This window comes from Bison bison, unplaced genomic scaffold (genome assembly GCF_000754665.1).
Source record: "Bison bison bison isolate TAMUID 2011002044 unplaced genomic scaffold, Bison_UMD1.0 scf7180017864303, whole genome shotgun sequence".
Lineage (NCBI taxonomy): Eukaryota > Metazoa > Chordata > Mammalia > Artiodactyla > Bovidae > Bison > Bison bison.
This window is the reverse complement of record NW_011494875.1, coordinates 294,348-301,626: the sequence shown is the minus strand read 5'-3', so window position 1 is coordinate 301,626 and position 7,279 is coordinate 294,348.

Sequence of the window (7,279 nt, the reverse complement as noted above, 5' to 3'; positions counted from 1 at the left end):
TCATTTATTACATGGCCACGGGGCAGATAGCTGGCCGGGGGCAGGGCTTCGAGGCTGGGGTCTTGATGATTGGTTCCCAAAGCCTTAGGCTGCACCCGCTGCATACCTGATGCTGTTCCCACGCCAGCCGTCCAGCAGGCCATGAGCCTCAGCGGCCCAGAATTCTCTTTCTTCCAGACCTGGAGCCCGGAAGTAGAATGAAAGAGGTGGAGGAGACCACGGATGGAATGCTCCTTCAGGAGCAATTCTTTGCAAATCTGGGACGAAAACATCTCACTCCTTCTTAAGGCCAGAGTGTTGGAAATGCGCAGCATGTAAACCAAAGGGTAACAGCTAAAAGGGCTTTGTAGGGATGGCTGGGCTCCTCGTCCCTTTCCTGAAAACCTAGTGCTTCAGGCCAAGCAGGGCCTTGGGGCTTTTTCTCAAGTCCTGGGGAGGTGGCGTGGCTCCAGCACCCCTGGGGAAGGAGCTGCCCGTGCTGTACAGGCCTTAGGACGCCAAGGAGACAACGCTCCGAGCCCCCATGGGCCTTTGAGAGCTTCATGGTCCTCTCTCTTATCAGGATTATGGGGACGTGAAACTACACGGCAGCAGCTTGGGTTTTATGTTGTTTTTTTTTAAACTGTTGATTTGATTTCGTCCCTCACTTCATGTAATAACGCGAGGTTTGGATAAGCAGTTGGAACTCACACGTGGCAGTTAGTGCCTGTGAGATGAGCTGGAGAAGGCGTTTCCCGCCAGCGTTTGAGCTGCCTGGTGGTCGCCGGGGACTCGGAGTTCCATTCTTTGTGAAGAGCTTTGCGCGGGATTCAAAGGAAGCTCGCTTGGTGCCACCTGGCTGCTTAGCTCCAGTGTTGGTTGGTTCGTCTGCAAACCTCAGTGTCCACAGACCCAGGGAATCATCTTAATAAAGTTGTCGAGGTTAAAAACAGAAACACCAATCCCCGCTTCCCGAAAAAAACTGCCAAACCTAACTGCGAGAGATGGCATAAGGAAATGATATCCAAGAGATTCAGGTGAAAGCTGACGAACGTTTGTGACTTTTATTCTCAGATTTCGTGCCTCAGTGCTGCCATTGAAACCTGTTGGCCAGATTCAAGGTAAGAGAAAATTGAGTCACAAAAGTTTCGTGACTGTTTTAATTTATTCTTTTTCAAAGAATCCTGAAAATTAGTTAACGAAGTCTCTCATACGTTAAAAAAAGTTTAGTTTATAGAAAATAAAGTGCAGATAAATATTTAAAATATAACTTCAATACTTTTGAGGAAAGAAAAAAAAAGCGTTTGCTTTAAGTAGTCTGGACTTCTTTTATGAAAGCTTCAGGCACTTGCTGGTGTAGTAACTCAACTAAAAACCAGTTTAGCTGTGAATTAGCTTAATGACCTTGGTTGTTAAGCTGTAAGATAAAGAGTATGAGAATGTGAAGTAATATTAGGCTAGTAAATGGTAGGTGAAAATGCAAGCAATAATTGTTGTCAATCCAATGACAATATTGTCAATCCAATGACAACAATAATGACAGTTATTTAAGACTTGGTAAAGCTACATGTGTGTATGTTTATATACACCTCTCTATATGTGTACATATTTATATATAGATCTCCTAGTGTATTGTGAATCCCTGAAAAAATTTAATGTATTTTTATTTTCTTTTAAAGTCAAGTGTTCTGATTGGGTAAAAATGTGAAAAATATTGTTAGCAGAATGGTATAATTTTCCTGTGGTCATGTATGGATGTGAGAGTTGGACTGTGAAGAAGGCTGAGCGCCGAAGAATTGATGCTTTTGAACTGTGTTGTTGGAGAAGACTCTTGAGAGTCCCTTGGACTGTAAGGAGATCCAACCAGTCCATTCTGAAGGAGATCAGCCCTGGGATTTCTTTGGAAGGAATGATGCTAAAGCTGAAACTCCAGTACTTTGGCCACCTCATGAGAAGAGTTGACTCCTTGGAAAAGACTCTGATGCTGGGAGGGATTGGGGGCAAGAGGAGAAGGGGATGACAGAGGATGGGATGGCTGGATGGCATCACTGACTCGATGGATGTGAGTCTGAGTGAACTCCGGGAGTTGGTGATGGACAGGGAGGTCTGGCGTGCTGCAATTCATGGGGTCGCAAAGAGTCGGACACGACTGAGCGACTGATCTGATCTGATAATTTACAAGAGTCATTTATTTTCTTATGGAAAATCTAATTTAAAATTTCTCAATTTTCAAGCTGACTTTTTAGTCAAGTTTTGTTGATGGTGGTGTTTGTTTTCACATGTGACTTAAAAGCAGGAAAATGTAAAAAGTATGTGTGCAAAACAAATAACAGAAACGGCTATCTTTTAAACAGTACTCTTACGGGCTTCAGGTATTTTTGAACATTATGTAAATTTAGTTTTTCCACCTAAAATAGCTAATCAAATTATTTATGACAAATTCATGATATCAGTAGTAATTTGTTTTTTGACAATAGGAACCAGATTAAATTAGACTAAACTAGAAAACTACTTTTCTTGTTTTCTTTGCAGAAGAAAATTTAGGTGGTTTTGAGTTTGACAGTGATTTTTTTTTTTTTTTTAGTTTTTGTGCTGTAGAATTCTATTATTTTCTGTTGACCAATCATGATACAAAAGTATTAAGCAAATAATACCATTACATTACATAATCAGGCTTCCCTGGTGACTCAGATGGTAAAGAATCCGCCTGTAATGTGGGAGAACTGGGTTTGATCCCTGGATTACGAAGATCCCCTGGAAGAGGACATGGCAACCAACTCTAGTATTCTTGTCTGGAGAATCCCCATGGACAGAGGAGCCTGGGGGGCTACAGTCCATGGGGTTGAAAAGAGTGGGACATGACAGAGCAACTGAGCACAGCACAGTCACATAATCACGATAGTAAAAGATGTTTATCAGTTTTTACAATCAATAGCCAGACAAAAAATAGAAGATAAACATAGTTGTAAGCCATAATGGAAACATGATTAACCTAACAGTATAAAATAATTACATACATTTTGTGGGGTTAAATAGAGTGCCGTGGTAAATGGAAGTGTATACATGCAATGTTCTCATCCACCCAGCCAATCTGTTTGGCACAATTAATCTATTTACAGTTTAGGTAATTATTTATATGTATGATCCTATTATATGTATGAACCATTTTCTTAATTGTTCTGGATTTATTTTGTGTAGGTCTTTTCCTTCACTTGTGTTTCCTGCTTAGAGAAGTTTCTTTAGCATTTGTGGTAAAGTTGTTTGGTGGTGCTTAATTCTCTTAACTTTTGCTTGTCTGGAAAGTTTTTTTTTTAATTTAAATTTATTTATTTTAATTGGAGGCTAATTACTTTACAATATTGTGGGAGATGGTACGGGGAGGGAAGTGGGAGGGGAGTTCAGGATGGGGAACACGTGTACACCCGTGGAGGATTCATGTTGATGTATGGCAAAACCAATACAATATTGGAAAGTTTTTGATTTCATCATTGAATCTGAACAAGGGTCTTAGCTTGATAGAGTATTCTTTGTTGTAGGTTTTTCCCTTTCATCATTTTAAACATATTGTGGCACTGCATTTTTAAATACAACACTGGAAGCATGATCCAAAAAGATAAAAATGATAAAGTATGCTTAAATAGATTTTAATAAAATTAAAATTTCTGCTTGGCTAAAGATGCTGCTAAGACTCAAAAGGCTGGAAGAAAATATTTGCAAATCATATCTAATAAAGGACTTTTTCCAAAACATAAAAAGAACTCAAAATGAAACAAGAAATATTGAGAATGGGTAAATAATGAGAATACAAAGTGGTAGAGTCATTTGGAAGGTAATTGAGCTTCTAAGTATTTACCCAATTGATCTGAAAACTTAAATCCATACAAAATCCTGCATGTGAATATTTATAACAGCCTTATTCATAATCATTAAAAACTGGAAACCATCATATATCCTTTAATAGGACATTTTCATCTACACAGTAGAATTTTATTCAGTGATAGAAATAAATGAGTTACCAAGCCACAGAAAGACATGGAGCAGTCTTAAAGGTCCCTGGAGGAGGGCATGGCAACCCACTCCAGTATTCTTGCCTGGAGAATCCCCATGGACAGAGGAGACTTCCAGGCTGTAGTCCATAGGGTCTCAAGAGTCGGTACACAACTGAGTGACTAAGCGCAGTCTTAAATGCATATTGCTGAGTTAAAGACATATCTGAAAAAGACTATATTCTCTATGCTTATAATTACACGAAATTATAAAAGGCAAAACTGTTGAGACAATAAAATAGTGGTTAGTTACCAGGGTCTTGGGAGAGTTGGGGAGGATACATGGCTAGAGAACAAATGATTTTTCAAGCAGTAAAATTACTTTGTATGATGCTATAATAGTGGATATATGGCATTACACATTTGTTTCACCTCAGAGCACAGAGTGAACCTTGGTCTATGTTTGTTTGTTTTTTTTCTAACATCACTTGGAAACTCAAGAGATCCCAGGAAGGACAGCAGACTATGACAAGAAAACCTAATTCTATTACAAATGTATAAAACCATCTCACTGAGGTGGATGGGGAGATAGATAATAACTTCAGTTACTTTGGAAATGAGTGAGATCCATAAGACTAAATGGAAAAACATTGTGCAAAACCTGTATTTTAGTTGATGAGGTTCTTTGCTGTGGGGATATAGGTTGAGGGTTCTGATAGTGCCATACATTTGTATTGGAATTGAATAATTAGGCTAATGGATGGCAGATGGTGGGAGCCAGGTTTCTTGCTGTTGAAGTAGGAATCCATAGATATTAAAAAAAAATGTATGGCTATAGAAGGATTGCATTACTGGTGCTACGTGGATTTGCTAGGGTGCTAGTGTATAATAGTTCATTGTTTACTTCCACAGTTTTACAATTTTTCTATGTCTTTTTGGGAACAAGAGTTGGTTACTTTGGTTAATGATATTAAGTATATAATAATCATTTAAAAATATGAGAGAGTAGACAGTTTGTTGTGAAAGCTTGAAGAAAATTTGTCTGTGAGTAACAGTTTGTAATATATTTTAAAAAAGAAATGTACAATATTAAGTGTTGACAAACTTAGGTGAGGTTGGTCACATTTTATAGGTTAATCCATAATATGGAAAAAGATTTGTTACTCTTTTAATGCAAAAACAACTTGTTAAATGGGTTATATGCAGAGTGAAATAAGAGTTGCTTTGTTTTTGATAGTATTTCCTGTTAATAACATGAAAATACAGAAAAAATGGTGTACCATAATCAGATAGATGAAGTTCCTTATGTCACCCAAATGCTGTCAGTTGAAAGCCTATTACCTTATGTTCCATTTTTTTAATACTTTACAATCACTAACAAAGTTTCTTCTCTTTTGTAAAAACTAGAATTCCTAATAATTTTTATTACCTCTTCTGTTCACTTCAAATATTGTCAGTTTAACCCAAAACTGATACTATTTCTTTTTTCTAAATACTGAGTATGACCCTGTCTTATATCTTCCTATAATTCTTTTTGATATTTGCTTTCTTAAGAAAATGGCAACCTACTCCAGTATTCTTGCCTGGAAAATCCCATGGACGGAGGAACCTAGTAGGCTACAGTCCACGGGGTTGCAAAGAGTTGGATGCGACTAAGCGACTTCACTTTCACTTTCTTAACTTCAAATTTAAAAACTCAGATTCAGAATAATAAAACTGTTAAGAGTGTTTCAAACTCATACTGTCTTTGAGATTTGCTAGATGGCTGATTGACACCAAACAGTTTTTATAAAATAAGAGATAAAAAAAGGTATGCATCTTGGTGGTCTCTGTATTTTTAATTAGTTTGAAATATACAGAGAGTCATGCTAGATATGAAGCCTTCATTCTGTAGAGTATTGGCAAATGAAAAAGAGAAACTCAAACTGGGTCCCTGGGATAAGTAGATACCAGTGGTACTTGAAATATATTTCTGTAGTTGTGCTCCTTTCAGGTTGAATAAAAACACAATCATATTCATGTATAAAGACTTTCAGTAATTGTCATCAGATTGATTTATAAATTTATTTTATAATATAGGCAGTTCATGACAAGCTCAACAAATACTTTATGAGATGAATTAGAAGTCCCTAGAAATTTGTCCTGGAGAAGGCAATGGCACCCCACTCCAGTACTCTTGCCTGGAAAATCCCATGGATGGAGGAGCCTGGTAGGCTGCAGTCCATGGGGTCGCTAAGAGTCGGGCACGACAGAGTGACTTCACTTTCACTTTTCACTTTCATGCGTTGGAGAAGGAAATGGAAACCCACTCCAATATTCTTGCCTGGAGAATCCCAGGGACAGGGGAGCCTGGTGGGCTGCCGTCTATGGGGTCGCACAGAGTCGGACACAACTGAAGTGACTTAGCAGCAGCAGCAGCAGCAGAGGTTTGTCCATGTCTCATTGTTAACAGTACTTTCTTACTCTTAGGATTATCACTGACTTCATGATTAAAAATGGATTGTTACCTCCACAGAAGATTCCAGACTTCCATTCTGAAATTTCTATATATGGTAATAAATTAACCAAAATCTTTCAGTCTCATTATTGGTTTCTTCTTTTCCCTTAAACTTTTCTACAGGTCCCTGCATAATTATTTTGAGAGAAATTTCAAAAGAATACTAGCCTCAGTAAAGAGCATTACCAAGTATTTTTGATGAATCATGTTTCAGGGAATAGACACATGGGCAGGTTTCTCAAGTTTGAGCCAATATTGTCACTATAAAGAGATCCTGTTCATTCTGTGGAACCAAGACAGGATTCCAAGACTCAATTTAGTAGATGACAGCTAACACCTCTTTGTTTTCTTCTTTAGCTATGTCTAAACATCAATTTCACAAACTACATTTGTATAAACTGTAATGAAATGCTATCTAAATAGTTTCTTGTTCAGATTGACCCTGTATAGTACAGAAAATACAGTATATCAGTTCAGTTCAGTTCAGTCTCACAGTCGTGTCCGACTCTTTGCGACCCCATGAATCGCAGCATGCCAGGCCTCCTTGTCCATCACAAACTCCTGGAGTTTACTCAGACTCACGTCCATCGAGTCAGCGATGCCATCCAGCCATCTCATCCTCTGTCGTCCCCTTCTCCTCTTGCCCCCAATCCCTCCCAGAATCAGAGTCTTTTCCAAGGAGTCAACTCTTCTCATGAGGTGGCCAAAGTACTGGAGTTTCAGCTTCAGCATCATTCCCTCCAAAGAAATCCCAGGGCTGATCTCCTTCAGAATGGACTGATTGGATCTCCTTACAGTCCAAGGGACTCTCAAGAGT